At 48.4% G+C, this 19999-nt stretch overlaps 1 non-coding gene across 1 annotated transcript; it reads left to right on the top strand.

Moving 5' to 3' along the window:
• Positions 1 to 18431: 18431 nt before the first annotated feature.
• TRNAR-UCU (transfer RNA arginine (anticodon UCU)) lies at positions 18432 to 18504 on the top strand. Its single transcript has one exon. It is a non-coding gene; the product is annotated as a tRNA-Arg (tRNA).
• The last annotated feature ends 1495 nt before the right edge of the window (positions 18505 to 19999 follow it).

Here is a 19999-nt window from a genome sequence, read left to right as displayed (position 1 = left end):
CACTACACCAAAGAGGCTGAGGGGTCAGGAAGGAATTTGCTTCCAGCCCAGATTTGGTTCCACGGTAATGGAAAGGGGTTTTCCCTCGGTCTGGGCATAAAGCAAGGGTCGCTGGGGGAGTCAGGGGAGAATAGCTGCGACTTTTTAGCACTGTGCAAGGAGTTGGACTAGACAACCCTGAGATCCCCTTCCAGCTCTATGTATCTATGGTTAAACTGGTGAGTGAAACCCCAACATGCATATCTCTCCACATTTCAATGCCCATAAACACAGACACACATAAATCCATCTTCAATTACTCACCGAGGCAAGAAGGAATACTTCCAGCTACCAACTTCTGCTCCACATCTTCACTCTCCACCTTGCAAGGTCCAGATGTTCCTGGCTGGGGACTCGGACTGGCCACACCTGAGGTTTCCGCCTTGCTGCTCACAGGCTGGGAGCTCCCGGCAGCCTCTCCTGGCAGGCGAACAAAAGAGTGAGGAAAAGAACTGAAGAACTCCTTTGCAGCATTCAGTTGAACACTGACAAAGATGCTGAACCTGATCGACACGGTAACCTGCAGATCAGAATTACAGGCATGCTTTCTCCACGTACAGTCTACTTAGAGCTAGAAACATCAAGAGGCTATCCTGCATCTCTGTTAAGTATTTTATAAGGGAGGAGTCAAATGATCAAAAAGGTGAGTGAAAACCCTCACATGCATATCCCTCTACATGTGGATATCCACAGAACATAAGAGGAGCAATGTTGGCCAATGGCCCATCCAGTCCAACACTCTGTGTCACACAGTGGCCCATCCAGTTCTGTGATGAGTTATTACTACACCGCGTCTCCAAGAGTATATCCAGATACGTGTTCTCTGTGCAATGCAGCATGTAAGCGTTTGAAGGTGAGTGGATTTTTTTTTTGTTTCCTCCCCCCTCCCTTTCCCACAAGAATGCGTACGCTGCACATGTTCTCCACGCACTTCATTGGGGTTTAATGGAAAATGCTTATAGAGTGTCTTCCTCTAAGACAAGGGTCCCCCAGCCTTTTAGAGCCTCTGGCTTTCTGACACCGCAGGGTGGGGGAAGGTCACAAAATTTCAACCCGTTAGTTCTGGTCCTACCTTCTGGGGCCACAGAAAACAATTCCACATCATCCTCTATTTGACAGCCCTTCAAGTCCTTGAAGATGGTGATCATATCACCTCTCAGCTGCCTCCTCTCCAGGCTAAACATGCCAAGCTCCTTCAACCTCTCCTCATAGAAGACAACTGAGAAGTTCTTCCTAATGTTGAGCCAAAAACTCTTCCTAATGTTGAGCCAAATGCCACAGAAAACAATTCCACACCATCCTCTAGATGACAGCCCTTCAAGTACTTGAAGATGGTGATCATATCACCTCTCAGAAAGTCTCCTGCGAGGAGAGGTTGAAGGAGCTGGGCATGTTTAGCCTGGAGAGGAGGCAGCTGAGAGGTGATATGATCACCATCTCCAAGTACTTGAAGGGCTGTCCTATAGAGGATGGTGTGAAATTGCTTTCTGTGGCCCCAGAAGGTAGGACCAGAACCAATAGGTTGAAATTAAATCAAGGGTTTCTGACTGAACATTAGGAAGAACTTCTCAGTTGTCTCCTATGAGGAAAGGTTGAAGGAGCTGGGGATATTTAGCCTGGAGAGAAGGTGGCTGAGAGGTGATATGATCACCATCTTCAAGTACTTCAACGGCTGTCATCTAGAGGATGGTGTGGAATTGTTTTCTGCGGCCCCAGAAGTTAGGACCAGAACCAACGGGTTGAAATTAAATCGAAAGAGTTTCTGGCTCAACATTAGGAAGAACTTCCTGACAGTGGTTCCTTCATGGAACAGGCTTCCTCAGGAGGTCTTGGGCTCTCCTTCTTTGGAGGTTTTTAAGCAGAGGCCAGATGACCATCTGACAGCAATGCTGATTCTGTGAATTTAGGAAGACTGTGAAAGTGAGGGCAGGAAGGGATGAGTCAGTGCTCAGATCTCATGGCCCTTTCTTACATGCCCAGGGTAATGCCAATGCCACTATGAAGAGGATATTGAATTTATATCCCACCCTTTACTCTGAATCTCAAGAGGCTCACAATCTCCTTTACCTCCCCCACCCCCACAACAAACACACTTCGCGGTAGGTGTAACTGAGAGAGCTTTTACAGCAGCTGCCCTATGGCTGACCCAAGGCTGTTCCAGCAGGTGCAAGTGGAGGAGTGGGGAATCAAACCCAGTGCTCTCAGATAAGAGTCCGCACACTTCACCACTACACCAAAGAGGCTGAGGGGTCAGGAAGGAATTTGCTTCCAGCCCAGATTTGGTTCCACGGTAATGGAAAGGGGTTTTCCCTCGGTCTGGGCATAAAGCAAGGGTCGCTGGGGGAGTCAGGGGAGAATAGCTGCGACTTTTTAGCACTGTGCAAGGAGTTGGACTAGACAACCCTGAGATCCCCTTCCAGCTCTATGTATCTATGGTTAAACTGGTGAGTGAAACCCCAACATGCATATCTCTCCACATTTCAATGCCCATAAACACAGACACACATAAATCCATCTTCAATTACTCACCGAGGCAAGAAGGAATACTTCCAGCTACCAACTTCTGCTCCACATCTTCACTCTCCACCTTGCAAGGTCCAGATGTTCCTGGCTGGGGACTCGGACTGGCCACACCTGAGGTTTCCGCCTTGCTGCTCACAGGCTGGGAGCTCCCGGCAGCCTCTCCTGGCAGGCGAACAAAAGAGTGAGGAAAAGAACTGAAGAACTCCTTTGCAGCATTCAGTTGAACACTGACAAAGATGCTGAACCTGATCGACACGGTAACCTGCAGATCAGAATTACAGGCATGCTTTCTCCACGTACAGTCTACTTAGAGCTAGAAACATCAAGAGGCTATCCTGCATCTCTGTTAAGTATTTTATAAGGGAGGAGTCAAATGATCAAAAAGGTGAGTGAAAACCCTCACATGCATATCCCTCTACATGTGGATATCCACAGAACATAAGAGGAGCAATGTTGGCCAATGGCCCATCCAGTCCAACACTCTGTGTCACACAGTGGCCAAAAAACCCCAAGTGCCATCAGGAGGTCCATCAGTTGGGCTAGAAGCCCTTCCACTGTGCCCCACCCCCCAACCCAAGCACAAGAATACAGAGCATCACTGCCCCAGACAGAGAGTTCCAACAATAAGCTGTTGCTAATAGCCAGTGATGGACCTCTGCTCCATATGCTTATCCAATCCCCTCTTGAAGCTGGCTATGCTTGTAGCCGCCGCCACCTCCTGTGGCAGTGAATTCCACATGTTAATCACCCTTTGGGTGAAGAAGGACTTCCTTTTATCCGTTCTAACCCGACTGTTCAGACTCTACACCTGCACCAACAATTACTGACCTGGGCAAGGAGGAGTGCTTCCAAATACCATCTCCTGTTCCACATCCTGGTTCTTGGCCTTGCAGGGTCCAGAAGTTCCTGGCTGGGGACTGGGACTGGCCCCATCAGAGGTTTCTGCCTTGCTGCTCACAGGCTGGGAGCTCCCGGCAGCCTCTCCTGCCAAATAAGTCCATTGTGGCATTCAGTGCAACACAGACCAAAACACTGAACCTGATCAACACATTTACCTGCAGTTCAAAATTACAGGTGTGCTTTCTCTGCACCTGTAAAGTCCACTGCGAGTTAGCAAACACCAAGAAACTGCTGTTGTATCTCTGTTAAGCATTTTATAAGGGGGGAGGCAAATGATCTAAAGGGTGAGTGCAAATCCCCACATGCATCTCTCTCCATGTGGGTATCCACAACTCACCCCTCTACACATGCGCCAACAACTACTGACCTGGGCAAGGAGGAAGGCTTCCAAGTACCATCTCCTGCTCCACATCCTGGTTCTTGGCCTTGCAGGGTCCAGGTGTTCCTGGCTGGGGACTGGGACTGGACCCATCAGAGGTTTCTACCTTGATGCTCACAGGCTGGGAGCTCCCAGCAGCCTCTCCTGGCAGGCGAACAAAAGAGTGAGGAAAAGAACTGAAGAATTCCTCTGCAGCATTCAGTTGAACACAGATCAAGCTGCTGAACCTAATCGACACAGTTACTTGCAGATCAGAACTACAGGTATGCTTTCTCCACGCCTGTACGGTTTACTTAGAGCTAGAAAACACCAAGAGACGGCTCTGCATCTGTGTTAAACATTTTATAAAGGGAAGGCAAACAATAAAAGGGTGAGTGCAAATTCCCACATTCATATCCTACATGCACATCTAGAACACCTCCCTCTACACACACACACCACAAAAACACACACATCAACAATTACTCACTTGGGCAAGGCGGAACACTTTCAAGTAATGGCACTTGCTCCACATCTTGGTTCTTGGCTTTGCAGGGTCCAGATGTTCCCGGCTGGGGGCTCGGACTGGCCACACCTGAGGTTTCTGCCTTGCTGCTCACAAGCTGGGGGCTCCCGGCAGCCTCTCCAGCGCTCGTCTGCATACCTGATGCTTCCTCAGGAGATGAGACGGCTTTGTCATCGCATGTGACGATTTCCTGACTCCCAGAGGGAAGGCCAGCGAGAGCAGCTGAAGAGGCAGGAGAGGATCTCTCCTTTCCTTTGAGTGCCTTACTTGATGCCCTGCTATGCAGGTGGAGGTGAGCGAGAATCCCGTACTTTATATCTTCCAAAAATATGTCAAGGCCAGTTTTGCTCCATGACACTTTTGCTTCATGAGTGTAAAACACAGGGTCTTCGGATGAAAATCTAGGGTGTTTAATCACAGCGCCCCCACAGTCTTCGACATACTGTGCTACGCTATAGTTCACGGCCCTGACTGCATTGAGTTTATTTGCAATGCTGAAATGCACTCCCGGCAAGGTTCCCCATGGCATCGTCTCTGACCACACCATTTTGATGTCGGGGAAAAGTTCCTTAGTCAGGAATAGTTCCCTCTCTATGGTTTCAGTTAGGAAACCAATGTATCGGGTGTGCATCAACTCCATTTCTCCGAGATGAATGATCAACACGTCTGGGGGCTGATGGTAAGTTGCCAGATCCTGTAAGAAGGGAATGAGGTCAACCCACGTCAAGCTGTACCTTCCGTGCCACTCCAGAATGAACTCCTCCTCCAGCCCCAGCTGGGAGCCTATCCTGGTGGCGACTGCCCGTTCCCGGGCTGCATCTACCACGGAGTGACCACATATCCAGATGCGAGGCTTAGAGGAATGCCCAGAAGACCTTGCGGAACCTTGGAAGGAAGTCACAAGAAGCAGAAAGTGAGTCCATACAAGGAGACAAATTAGGTACTGGTAAGAACAGCACGTGATTCACTGCCTGTGAATGCAGGGGCTCTTTACCTTGGAGAAATGTTGACTGCGGGGTGACATGATAGAGGTTTACAAGATTATGCATGGGATGGAGAAAGTAGAGAAAGAAGTACTTTTCTCCCTTTCTCACAATACAAGAACTCGTGGGCATTCGATGAAATTGCTGAGCAGTCAGGTTAAAATGGGTAAAAGGAAGTACTTCTTCACCCAAAGGGTGATTAACATGTGGAATTCACTGCCACAGGAGGAGGTGGCAGCCGCAAGCATAGCCAGCTTCAAGAGGGGATTGGATAAACATATGGAGCAGAGGTCCATCAGTGGCTATTAGCCACAGCATATTGTTGGAACTGTCTGGGGCAGTGATGCTCTGTATTCTTGGTGCTTTGGGGGGGGGGGCAAAGTGGAAGGGCTTCTAGCCCCACTTGTGAACCTCCTGATAGCACTTGGGTTTTTTTTTTTCTGGCCACTGTGTGACACGGAGTGTTGGACTGGATGGGCCATTGGCCTGATCCAACAGGGCTTCTCTTATGTTCTTATGTGACACAGAGTATTGGACTGGATGGGCCACTGGCCTGATCCAACAGGGCTTCTCTTATGTTCTTATGTGACACAGAGTATTGGACTGGATGGGCCATTGGCCTGATCCAACATGGCTTCTCTTATGTGCGGGGCAGTGATGCTCTGTATTCTTGGTGCTTGGGTGGGGGCACAGTGGAAGGGCTTCTAGCCACACTGGTGGACTTCCTGATGGCACTTGGGGGTTTTTGGCCACTTTGTGACACAGAGTGTTGGACTGGATGGGCCACTGGCCTGATCCAACATGGCTTCTCTTACGTTCTTATGTGTGGGGCAGTGATGCTCTGCATTCTTGGTGCTTGGGTGGGGGCACAGTGGAAGGGCTTCTAGACACACTGGTGGACCTCCTGATGGCACTTGGGTTTTTTGGCCACTGTGTGACACAGAGTGTTGGACTGGATGGGCCATTGGCCTGATCCAACATGGCTTCTCTTATGTAACACGGAGTGTTGGACTGGATGGGCCATTGGCCTGATCCAACATGGCTTCTCTTATGTTCTTATGTTCAAAGCAGAGCATCACTCGTGCCCCCAAAAGTCCCTCCCAGGCACACCAGGAACAGAAGATATGAAACAGATTTCCCCCTCTTTTGTTTCCACCTGTACTGTCATAATCCTAGGCAGGGCCAGTGTCGGCGAGGTAGGCAGTCATAAGAACATAAGAGAAGCCATGTTAGATCAGGCCAATGGCCCATCCAGTCCAACACTCTGCGTCACATAAGAACATAAGAGAAGCCCTGTTGGATCAGGCCAATGGCCCATCCAGTCCAACACTCTGTGTCACATAAGAACATAAAAGAAGCCCTGTTGGATCAGGCCAGTGGCCCATCCAGCCCAACACTCTGTGTCACATAAGAACAGAAGAGAAGCCTTGTTGGATCAGGCCAATGGCCCCTCCAATCCAACACTCTGTGTCACACAAGAACATAAGAGAAGCCCTGTTGAATCAGACCAATGGCCCTTCCAGTCCAACGCTCTGTGTCACATAAGAGAAGCCATGTTGGATCAGGCCAATGGCCCATCCAGTCCAACACTCTGGGTCACACAGTGGCAAAAAAAAAAATATATATATATATATATATATATATATATATATATATATATATATATACATACACACACACACACACACTGTGGCTAATAGCCACTGATGGACCTCTGCTCCATAAGTACTTCTTTCTCTACTTTCTCCATCCCATGCATTATCTTGTAAACTTCTATCATGTCACCCCTCAGTCGACGTTTCTCCAAGCTAAAGAGCCCTAAGCGTTTCAACCTTTCTTCATAGGGAAAGTGCTCCAGCCCTTTAATCATTCTAGTTGCCCTTTTCTGAACTTTCTCCAATGCTATAATATCCTTTTTGAGGTGTGGTGACCAGAACTGCACACAGTACTCCAAATGAGACCGCACCATCGATTTATACAGGGGCATTATGATACTGGCTGATTTGTTTTCAATTCCCTTCCTAATAATTGCCAGCTTGGCATCGGCCTTTTTTATTGCAAACGCACACTGGTCATCTGGGGCGCCACCTCACTGTGGGGTGCGGGTGGGCACCCCCTCCCTGCCCCACTTGCCCCGACACTTCCCCGTCCCTGCTGGCGCCACTTCCCTCCCCATCCCTGCTCATGCCACTTCAGATACTCCCTTTGAAGAGAGAGAGGGCTGGGCAAGGGGCAGGGAGGGGAGCGGCCTTGCTGGCTGGGCAGCTGCCGCCTGCATCCTTCTTCCTTCGGCCCAAATCGGCCTGAAGGAAGGACGCAGGCGGCAGCTGCTCGGCCAGCAAAGTGCGCCATCATGGTGATGTCACTTAAAGGTGATGTCATTGTGCCACGCACGCAAAGCACACATAATTAGAGGCGGGGGGTTCTGCCTGGCGCAGCAGAACCCCTGGCACCAGGTCTGATCCTAGGCCTCATGAGGCCTACAGGCTCTAAGGAAGCCTGTGTCAGAGATAGCTACAGGGCCTATATTTCCCAGGATCCCTCCAATCTGCTCACCCAACTGGGTGGGCAGAGGTTTAGGAGGGAAAACTTGCCCAGTGATGGACAGAGGTGTGGGACCTAGGAAGAAAGAATCAATCGGCCTGCCTGTAGAGGGAGGGAGGGTGTTCTCTCTGGAGAGGCTGCAGTCAGGAGGGTTCCCTCACCCAAGGGGTGGTGAGTCTATCAGCATTAGAGGAAGGGAACGTTTAGTTATTTGCATCAGGGCTGTTATTTCCTTTGCATCACCTTTACTGTTTCTACATTTCAGTGTTGCACTAATAATTAAAATCACTTGTTGTTTTGAGCACTTAGAATAAACTTATTCTTGTTATACTGCTTGGGTCCTCACGTCTCTTTGGTCATGGATAGGTGTTTTGTTGAGCAGGAAGACAGGGGTTGAATGGGAGCTCTGGGCTCTCCCAGACAGACTCGTGCGGGAGTGGTGGCAGCCGGCTGAAGGCCTCTCTAGGTCCCCTGCTTGTGACAAGAGCCCAATTCTACTCCTATCTTGAAAGCAGAGATTTGCCACACAACATTCCCCCCCCCCCCCCGACGCCTCCAGCAGGCAGCGTCCTCCCACAATTACTCACCTGACCAAAGAGAAAAGCTTCCAAATTCCAGCTTCTGCTTCACATCTTTGATCCCTGCCTTGTGGGTTCCAGACATCCCTGGTTGGGGGCTTGGAGGAACCACAGCGGAGGTTGCTGCCTTGATGCTCCCAGCAGCCTCTCCTGTGCTTATCTGCGCACTTGATCCTTCCTCCGAAGAAGAGACCGCTTTGTCCTCCCTTGTCGCAGCCTCCTGACTGACAGAGGCAAGGCCGAAGGGAGCCGCTGGAAAAGCAGCGGGAGGCAGGCTCATGCCTTTTTGGAGTCCGCCACCTGTCGCTCTGCTAGACTGGAGCACGTGATTGAGAATCCCCTTCCTTATATCTTCCAAAAATATGTCAAGGCCAGCATGAGTCAGATTAGCTTCATCAAGGTACAACCTGGGGTCCTCGGATATTATTCTAGTATGTCTAATCACATTGCCCCCCAGGTTTCTGATACAGTCCCCCATTGCTTCGCCTATGGTGATCCGCCGGAACTTTTCATATCTACGCCGAGAGTCCTCTGGACAATTCTCTCTGGAAGGGAGAGGCACTCCAGACTTCCCCACCTGTTTGTTCATTACTGTCTGTTTGACGTGTTTTTCTTGTCCATGCCTGGGGCTCTGAGGGATGAGCTCCGACCAGATCACTCTGACTCGGGGGAAAAGTTTTCTAAGCAAGAACAACTCTCTGTTTACTCTGTCGATTAAGCCAGCTTTGTAGGTGCGTGCTAAATCCTTCTCCCCCAGATGAATGATCAACACATTCGGGGCCTGACATCGAGTCACTAGATTCTGTAAGAAGGGCAGGAGTTGAATCCACTTCAGTTTTTCCTGCCCGTGCCACTCCAGAACGGCTCTATGTTCCAGGCCCAGCTGGGAGCCTGCAGCTGTGCAAGACGCCCGCTTCTGGGCCGAGACGACAATGGAGTCGCCACAGATCCATACTTGAGGCTTCCAGAGGCTTCCAGGATGATCAGAGCTGTGTCCAAAGCTTCCTGCAGAAAAATTAGGAAAGGGAAACGAGGGTAGTAAATCAGCAGCGACTGTAAACTCAAGGTTAAGATCTGCTTATCAGTTGTTTCTGAAGGCAACACACTGTCTCAGCCTGGGCCCCAAAACAGCACTTGCGCAGCCATCCTCAAAAACTGTGAAGCTTTTTTCCTCTTCCTGCCTTCAGTACAGCACTGGCTGAGACAAGGCTTACTTATTAAAACGTTTAATAAGCTGCCTTCCCTTGTGATTAAAAGAGCTTTTCAATAGTAGTTAAAAACACGTCCGCTTAAAACCAAAATAGCAAATCCAAAATCTCTCCCCGCTCCCACCTTAAAAGATGCCCACCAATTTGAACTCCCTCAAAAGTCCTGGCAACCTGAGAAATGCCCTTAGAATCATAGAGGTGGAAGGGACCTCCAGGGTCATCTAATCCAACCCGCTGCACAATGCAGAAACTCACAAACACCTCCCCCTAAATTCACAGGATCCTCATTGCTGTCAGATGGCCATCCAGCCTGTCTAAAAACCTCCAAGGGAGGAGAGCCCACCAACTCCCGAGGAAGCCTGTTCCACTGAGGAACCGCTCTAACGATCAGAAAGTTCTTCCTAATAGAATCCTAGCATTGGAAGGAACCTCCAGGGTCATCTAGTCCAACCCCCTGCACAATGCAGGAAACTCAAAAATCCCTCCCCCTAAATTCACAGGATCCTCATTACTGTCAGATGGCCATCTAGCCTCTGTTTAAAAACCTCCAAGGGAGGAGAGCCCACCACCTCCCGAGAAAGCCTGTTCCACTGAGGAACCGCTCTAATGGTCAGGAAGTTCTTCCTAATGTTGAGCCAGAAACTCTTCTGATTTAATTTCAACCCACTGATTTTGATCCTACCTTCTGGGGCCGCAGAAAACAATTCCACACCATCCTCAACATGACAGACCTTCAAGTACTCGAAGATGGTGATCATACCATCTTTCAGCCAACTCCTCTCGAGGCTAAACTTGCCCAGCTCCTTCAATCTTTCTTCCTAGGACTTGGTCTCCAGATCCCTCACCATCTTCGTCGCCCTCCTCTGGACTCTCAAAGAAATGCGTTGAGAGCCACGCAATACGTGTGAAAGAGCCAGACAGTGGCCCCCAAGTCACAGTTCGGTCTCCCCTCCTCTAATGTAACTATCAGTACCTTAGTTAAAATTTACAAATAAAAGTCTCCATCAAAAAAAAAAAAGAATATTATTAAAACAGCTGTTTTTTTTTAGAAATTCCCTTAATTAAATTATTCCAAATAGTTTTAAAATCTTTCTTTTTTCTCCCCTGAATTAATCTAGTCTTGTTTGTTAATTTCCCAGTGCTGCCATTTCCCTTCATTTAGTGCGCCACCTATGTAAGGAAATCTGTTCAGCATCCTTCCAAGAGTGGGTTGGTTGTGCACCTCATGCTGCTTGAGGGCACTTCACAGCCTCCCTTTGTGGGGAGGGGGGCTCACCTTGGCTGCTCAGAAGTTGGTCTTTTCTGAGCTGTTTGAGGAGCAGCTGGTGGAGTTTGCCATTGAAGTGATCCTGAGCCTGGACAGCTGATAAAAGCTGGACGCCGCACATCTTACACAGCTTCTTCTCCCACTTGGTGTGCTGCTCCGGTGGACATCCTAGGACGTAAGAAGAAAATGATGAGATTGGATTTATATCCCGCCCTATACTCTGAATCTCAGAGTCTCAGAGCAGCTCACAATCTCCTTTACCTCCCCCTCCCAACAGACACCCTGTGAGGTGAGTGGGGCTGAAAGAGCTCTTACAGCTGCTGTCCTTTCAAGGACAACTCCTACAATGAGAGCCAGTTTGGTGTCGTGGTTAAGTGCGCGGACTCTTATCTGGGAGAACCGGCTTCGATTCCCCACTCCTCCACTTGAATCTGCTGGAATGGACTCGGGTCAGCCATAGCTCTGGCACAGGTTGTCCTTGAAAGGGCAGCTGCTGTGAGAGCCCTCTCCTGCCCCACCCACCTCACAGGGTGTGTTGTGGGAGAGGAAGGTAAAGGAGATTGTGAGCTGCTCTGAGACTCTTCGGAGTGGAGGGCGGGATATAAATCCAATATCTTCTTCATCTTCTTCTATTATCTATTAATTATTCTGTTGCCCCTTGGTTGTCTAAGTAGGCGCAAGGGATCATAATCAGACTGTGTTGTTATTGTTTCACATTGTAAACATTTATAAAAAATAAAGATAATAGAATCATAGAGTTGGAAGGGACCTCCAGGGTCATCTAGTCCAACCCCCTGCACAATGCAGGAAACTTACAAACACCTCCCCCTAAATTCACAGGATTTGTATGTACCATGAAGGTGAAGCAGAAAGAAATGGGGTCTTTCTTCTTCCCTTTGTGTCTGCTCCTCAGAAACCCAAACACATCCCTAAGGCCTGGCCCAAAGACATCTAGCAAATCTTCTCCCTCTGGTGGAAAACAGAAGATGCTTACTCTCTGCGTGACATAAAAGCAATCCTTTCCCTCATATTCCAATAAAGTCTTCTGGCCTGCAAAGTTTGCAGGTGGAAGGGCACAGGGACGCAAAAAGGTGAACGACAAGTTCTCTGTGGCCTTACAAAAAAAATAGGTTGCTTATCTGTAACTGATGATCTTCAAGTGGTCATCTGTGCAGTCCCACGCATGGGTTTGTGCTCAGTCATGATCCCTATCTCGGAGACTCCAATAGCTAGCCGCAAGCTTTTTTGGCATGCTCTTCCCAACACTCTGTGGAGTAGGCTTTGACTGCACATGCCTGGAGCGAGGGAAAGGCGCTCCTCCCACCCATAAGAACATAAGAGAAGCCATGTTAGATCAGGCCAATGGCCCATCCAGTCCAACATTCTGTGTCACACAGTGGCCAAATATATACACACACACACACACACACACTGTGGCTAATAGCCACTGATGGACCTCTGCTCCATATTTTTATCTAAACCCCTCTTGAAGCTGGCCATGCTTGTGGCCGCCACCACCTCCTGTGGCAGTGAGTTCCATGTGTTAATCACCCTTTGGGTGAAGAAGTACTTCCTTTTATCCGTTTTAACATCTCTGCTCAGCAATTTCATCGAGTGCCCATGAGTTCTTGTATTGTGAGAAAGGGAGAAAAGTACTTCTTTCTCTACTTTCTCCATCCCATGCATTATCTTGTAAACCTCTATCATGTCACCCCGCAGTCGACGTTTCTGTTTGTGGCCTATGGTCACGTTTCGCAGTCGAAGCTAAAGAGCCACTGCTGCTGAATCCAGCAAGGATTACCAGGAAACAAGAGCCAGCTGTGGGGAAAGCTGGGTGGGCGTGTGTGATTGCACAGACGACCACTCGAAGATCATCAGTTACAGGTAAGCAGCCTGTTTATCTTCATTGTGATCTCTGTGCAGTCCCACACATGGGTGATTAACGAGCTGTAACATATGGATGGAGGGTGCTGGCAACCAAAGCGTATGTAGTACATTACCTGCCAGCACTTACCTGGACAGGGACAATGGAAGACAGAGAGAAGCACTGCCTGGCCAAAAGAGCCAGCTTCAAGAGGAGACTGGATAAACATCTGGAGCAGAAGTCCACCAGTGGCTATTAGCCACAGCATATTGTTGGAACTCTGTCTGGAGCAAGTGATGCTCTGTATTCTTGTGCTTGGGGCAACAGCGGGAGAGTTTTTAGTGTCCTAGCCCCACTAGTGGACCTCCTAATGGCACTTGGTTTTTTTGGCCACTCTGTGTCACAGAGTGTTGGACTGGGTGGGTCATTGGCCTGATCCAATATGGCTTCTCTTATGTTCTTAAGAGGCATCTCGTCTGGCACACACATCCAGTGCACAATGCAATACGAAGGTAGAAAGGGAGGACCAGGTGGCAACTAAGCAAATGCCCTCCAAAGAAACACCTTCTTAAAAAGCAGACAAGGTGGCAATCGCTCTCGTAGAATGAGCTTTGGAAACCATCGTTAGGGGTTGCTTGGCCAGTTTGTAGAGAAGTTGAATAGCTGAGGTGACCCACTCGGAGAAATGCCGGGTGGAAATTTGGAAGCCCTGTTGAAGTTGACCATAGGCCACAAACAGGTTAGGGTCCTTATGGAAGGGTTGTGTACGGGAGAGGTAAAAGGCAAGAACCTTTCCGATGTCTAAGTTGTGCAGGGCCTTCTGGTTCTGGAAAGAAAGTCAGGAGTGTGGTTGATTTGGAAATGAAAAGTAGAGATCACCTTCAGAAAAAAATGCAGGATCTGGTCAGAGGACGACTTTGTTCTTATGGGAAATCATGTAGGGTGGATCAAAGCATGAGGGACAAACTCCTGGAAGGAACAACCGGCACAGTGTGCCCATCCACTGGAGCATGGAATGCTAAAATGGCCAAGTCCAGAATCCTTGAAGACAGGATGTATTGGAGGATGTCCAGAAGCTGGATAGATTCTGGAGGGAGACAGTAGTGAGCAGCAGCATATATGGAGAAGAACTTCCACTTCAGTAGATAAGAACGGCGAGTGGGCAGCTTTCTGGCATTCAGCAGAACTTGTTGGACTGAAGGGGGTATAGTCATCAAAGGCTCCTTAGAAAGCTCGAGAGTCATGGAGTAAAAGGACAGGTCCTCTTGTGGATCAAAAACTGGCTAATTAATAGGAAGAAGAGAGTAAGTATAAATGGACAGTCTTCGCAGTGGAGGATGGTAAGCAGTGGAGTGCTGCAGGGCTCGGTACTGGGTCCCATGCTCTTTAACTTGTTCATAAATGATTTGGAGTTGAGAGTAAGCAGTGAAGTGGCCAAGTTTACGGATGACACTAAATTGTTCAGGGTGGTGAGAACCAGAGAGGATTGTGAGGAACTCCAAAGGGATCTGTTGAGGCTGGGTGAGTGGGCGTCAACGTGGCAGAAAAGGTTCAATGTGGCCAAGTGCAAAGTAATGCACATTGGGGCCAAGAATCCCAGCTGCAAATACAAGTTGATGGGGTGTGAACTGGCAGAGACTGACCAAGAGACAGATCTTTGGGTCGTGGTAGATAACGCACTGAAAATGTCAAGACAGTGTGCGATTGCAATAAAAAAGGCCAACGCCATGCTGGGAATAATTAGGAAGGGAATTGAAAACAAATCAGCCAGTATCATAATGCCCCTGTATAAATCGATGGTGCGGTCTCATTTGGAATACTGTGTGCAATTCTGGTCACCGCACCTCAAAAAGGATATTATAGCATTGGAAAAAGTGCAAAAAAGTGCAACTAGAATGATTACATGTTTGGAACACCTTCCCTATTAAGAAAGGTTAAAATGCTTGGGGTTCTTTAGCTTGGAGAAACGTCGACTGCGGGGTGTATGATAGAGGTTTAGAAGATTATGCATGGGATGGAGAAGGAAGAGAAAGAAGTCCTTTTCTCCCTTTCTCACAATACAAGAACTCGTGGGCATTCAATGAAATTGCTGAGCAGTTGGGTTAGAACGGATAAAAGGAGGTACTTCTTCACCCAAAGGGTGATTATATGTGGAATTCACTGCCACAGGAGGTGGTGGTAGCTACAAGCATAGCCAGCTTCAAGAGGGGGTTAGATAAAAATATGGAGCACAGGTCCATCAGTGGCTATTAGCCACAGTGTGTATGTGTGTGTGTGTGTGTGTGTGTGTGTGTGTGTGTGTAAATTTTTGGCCACTGTGTGATACAGAGTGTTGGACTGGATGGGCCTTTGGCCTGATCCAACATGGCTTCTCTTATGTTCTTATGGTCGAATTCACCAGGCTGTGAGGCCAAGCACAGTTGGACTGCGATGCCGTATTTCTCCCTGTGCTGTGTCAGGAGGTCTGTAGCTGAAGGCTACCAACGGTAGGTCTGATGAGACAGACGCAGGAGTGTGGGGAACGAAGGTTGCCTGGGTCACCAAGGTGTGATCAGTTCGTTCCATCTTGCGTTATCTTTCGGAGAAATCGGGTGATTAGAGATTGGTGGTGAAAGGCAGCGGAGAGGAACAGACCAGTGCTGGAGAAAGGCATCTTGTGGGCCCTGGCTGTAGAACAGCACACATTTGGAGATGTCTTTGGAGGCAAAGACATCTATTGAAGGGTTGCCGAAGGATGCAAAAATGCGACAGAGATGTGTAGGGTTGACAGACCACTCATGGTCATTCAGTGATGACCAGCTCATGGAGTCTGCCAATGTGTTTTCTACACCGGGAAGATGCACAGCTGTAAGGAAAATGCGAAGTCAGATACACCAGTCTCAGAGAGAGAGAGCCACATGACAGAAACGAGCAGAGACAGGGCCTCCCTGCTTGTTGACACAGAAGACTCTGGCCATGTTGTCAGAGGTGACCTGGACATGCTGGCCACAAAGCGAAGGGAGGAACTTGCAAAGCGCTCAGCACACTGCTATCAGTTCTAGGCAGTTGATGTGGAGAGTGCGCTCTGCAGCAGACCACTGATCCTGCATGATTAGGTTGTTGAAGAGGGCTTCCCAACCCCACTTGGAAGTGTCGGTGGCCAGAACCACTGTGGGCGATGAGAGGGTGAAAGGCATCCCTTGAAGGAGGCTGGACTGCACCGCTGAGGGTGAAATGTGAGGACAAACCAAAGCTGGAAGGAATGCATGTGCATACAGGAGAACCACGGAACTGCAATGGTAGCTGCTATCAAGCCCAGAAGTAGATAAATTACCAGAGCAGGCTGCCTGGGGAAGCTGACGGCAGCTGAAGTCAAGAGTCTGGATTTGAGCACACCTGTCAAGTGGAAGGAAAGCCATGTGTTGCCTGGTGCAAAGACGGGCACCTATGAACTGCAGGTCTTGTGTGGGTTCCAGCAGGGACTTGGGGAGATTGACACAAAGACCCAGGGATTCGAGAAGGATCAGAGTTGAATTGATGTCCACCCGAAGCTGCTCTAGGGAATGGGAAACAATCAACCAGTCATCTATGCACGAATAAATTGAAACGCGCCACAGACGGAAGGGTGCTGCGACAACTTCCATGCATTTTGTGACTACACGGGGTGCTGCGGACAGGCCAGATGGTGAGCCATGTTGGTTTCCCACAGTGAGGTGAAGAAACTCCCGATGCTGAGGATGGATGGTAATATGAAAACAGGGATCCTGGAGATCCAGGGTTGCTAGACGAGAGTCCTGCGGAATGAGGGGGAGCACGGACTGGACGGTGACCATTCTAAATTTTTTGTGAGGAATGTTTGTTTGTTCAGCTTGCGGAGGTCCATGATTGGCCGCTTGCCTCCATCCCTCTTTGGCACTATGAAGTATCAGGAGTAGAACCCTGTGTGATGATGATGAGGCAGAACTGCTCTCTTTTGGAGGAGAGACTGAGCCTCAGTCTTCAGAAAGAGGGATGGAGGAGTTACTACAAATCAATGGCGGTGTGGCACAGCAGCAAACTCTATGGCATATCCTACTCGAACGATGGTTAACACCCAAACGTCCGTTGTTGTTCTCTCCCAGGCTGGTAGGAAAGGAGATAGCCTCATGTCTGTAGAAGGCGTGAGGTGAGTTGGAGTCCGGCACAGAGGTTGAGGGTCAGAGTCAAAGAGACTGCTTAGATGATGGGGTGGGTTTTTTGGGAGGTTGAGAGCTAGGCTTCTGTTGGTGCCCTCGCTAGGAGGAAGAAGTCCTGTGTCACCAGTAATCTACTTGCTTTGCAGATCGTGGGCGCTTGGGAATAGGAAGGTCACCAAGGCTGAGAGCGGGTGGAGGACCGAGGGAGAGATTGCTTAACTCCCAGGCGCTTTGCCTGTTTTCGGCCATCATCAACTGATGTCAAGAGCTCAACAGTGGAGGTATGGAATAGGCCCTGACCATAAAATGGAAGGCCCTCAGCTTTTAGCTTAATGTCAGGCTGTAAGTTAGTGCAGCAGAGCCAAGCATGGCGACAGAGGGCTACAGATGTCGCAAGCGCCCTAGAAGACAGGAGACGGTGTGTCAAATGGAATTTATTTGTTGTTTACCGAGTCGAGCTAATTCAGATACTACGCTGGAAGCAGTCTTCCGAGAAGCATCGCGACGGCCTGAGTTTAACAGCATGAATCGGTTTGCTAAGTTGTAGGTATATTACAACACTGAGAAGCCACAGTTATACAATGATAAGTAAAGAACAATGCAAACCATGTAGCACAAGAAACGAGCTTATATTAACATATACAACATATAATAGTCCATTACTAATTCAGAAGGGGAAAAAATCCCATTTGCTGTAGACCTAATGGTTGTCAATTGCCGAGCAAACCTTCCTCTAAGGCGCCATTATAGTTTAATGAATCCAGTCCTAGTAATTGGCAAACAAGCCTTCTTCGTAAAATATCATTGTAGACCCAAAGAAGGAAAAAAACGGTACTGGTTTCAGTTTATCAGTCAAAAGTAATAATTCAACTTCTCATGGCTTCCTGCTGTTGAGAAAGATTCAACAGTAAAGAATATAACAACTCATCCCGACAGCAAAAAATTTCCATGACCAAACCCATACTCACCCAAGCTCTCAAACAGAATGATACATAAGCTCTCAAACAGAATAAACACGTTAATGGAAGCACCAGTTCTATCCCGTTCTGGGACTAACGTTCCATTATTTTATCACCAGTATATGCTTCTCCAAACATACCTTGTAGTCACTATTACATTTATTCTGCTGTAACACATCACACCTGGGGACTAATTAATTTTTAAAAGGGCACTGCTATATTAACTTAACATTTGTTTTTTAACATTTTTAATAGTTACTGAAATACATTTTACAGTAAACATTTATTTTTACACATTTTATAGAAGAAGAAGAAGTAGAATTGCAGATTTATACCCCGCCCTTCTCTCTGAAAGAGACTCAGAGCCGCTTACAATCTCTCATATCTTCTCCCCCCACAACAAACACCCTGTGAGGTGGGTGAGGCTGAGAGGGCTCTCACAGCAGCTGCCCTTTCAAGGACAACCTCTGCCAGAGCTAAGGCTGACCCAAGGCCATTCTAACAGGTGTAAGTGGAGAAGTGACAGTGAGGGATGGTGGCTCAGTGGTAGAGCATCTGCTTTCTAAACAGAAGGTTCCAGGTTCAATCCCTGGTATCTCCAACAAAAAAGGGTCCAGGCAAATAGGTGTGAAAAACCTCCGCTTGAGACCCTGGAGAGCTGCTGCCAGTCTCAATAGACAATACTGACTTTGATGGACCCAGGAGGGTCTGATTCAGTAGAAGGCAGCTTCATATGTTCAGACATCCATATATATATATATATGTTCAGAGTGGGGAATCAAACCCGGTTCTCCCAGATAAGAGAGCTCTGGCTGACACAAGGCCATTCCAGCAGGTGTAAGTGGAGGAATGGGGAATCAAACCCGGTTCTCCCAGATAAGAGAGCTATGGCTGACCCAAGGCCATTCCAGCAGGTGCAAGTGGAAGAGTGGGGAATCAAACCCGGTACTCCCAGATAAGAGAGCTCTGGCTGACCCAAGGCCATTCCAGCAGGTGCAAGTGGAGGAGTGGGGAATCAAACCCGGTTCTCCCAGATAAGAGAGCTCTGGCTGACCCAAGGCCATTCCAGCAGCTACAAGTGGAGGAGTGGGGAATCAAACCCGGTTCTCCCAGATAAGAGAGCTCTGGCTGACCCAAGGCCATTCCAGCAGCTGCAAGCGGAGGAGTGGGGAATCCAACCCGGTTCTCCCAGATAAGAGAGCTCTGGCTGACCCAAGGCCATTCTAGCAGATGTAAGTGGAGGAGTGTGGAATCCAACCCGGTTCTCCCAGATAAGAGTCCACACACTTAACCACTACACCAAACTGTCATAGAAACCTATTTTACAACATAACAACATGTTAAAAAACGTGTCATAAGAAGTTCCATAGCTTGATTCAAGCCTAACGGGGTCATGGTTTGAAGGGTGTGGGTCCAGTAACACGCAAAATGTAATAAATGCTTCTGGATATCTATCTGGACATATGGGTGAGCCTCAAATTTCTCCAAAACCAAAAATTTAAAATCGTTAGGTGAATGGTTTGCTTCCACAAAGTGCTGACTGAAAGGAACGTCAGCTTTTTGAGTTTTAAGGCGGAACCTATGTTCACAAATGTGTGCACATACTGTTCTAATAGACGAGCCTACGTAAAGCTTGGAACATCCACGTTTTATTAACTAAATTATCCGTTTAGTTCCACATGTTTTATTAACCAAATTATCCGTTTAGTTCCACGTGTCATAGTTGTAGCTATAAGCAGATAAATATGCCAGGTAATAATTTAAGAGTTCCTGGGGGCAAATCGGCTTGAACCAAGTCATGGACAACATCAGAGACCTTGGGAGAATCTGCCAGGAGAGTAAGATGGAGAGCTTCAGCCATGCTGGTAGTCAGGTCTACGTACACTTTAGAACCCTCTGATGGAAACAGTCTGACCGGCTTAGTAACATCGGAACCAGGTGATCCAGGAGGAGATGCTGTACGCTCGGTGTTGAAGTTGGAAGAGCTTGAACAATTCGGCTCTGATGAAGCACGACTTCGAGGAGGGGGTCATAGGGTGGTCAAAGCCTTCGAGAAGTTCGTCTCTAAGAGGTAGATCAGATTGAGCAGGAAGATG

Source organism: Heteronotia binoei, chromosome 9, assembly GCF_032191835.1.
Source record: "Heteronotia binoei isolate CCM8104 ecotype False Entrance Well chromosome 9, APGP_CSIRO_Hbin_v1, whole genome shotgun sequence".
In the NCBI taxonomy this organism is placed as follows: Eukaryota; Metazoa; Chordata; class Lepidosauria; order Squamata; family Gekkonidae; genus Heteronotia; species Heteronotia binoei.
This window is presented reverse-complemented; position numbering and strand designations above follow the sequence as displayed.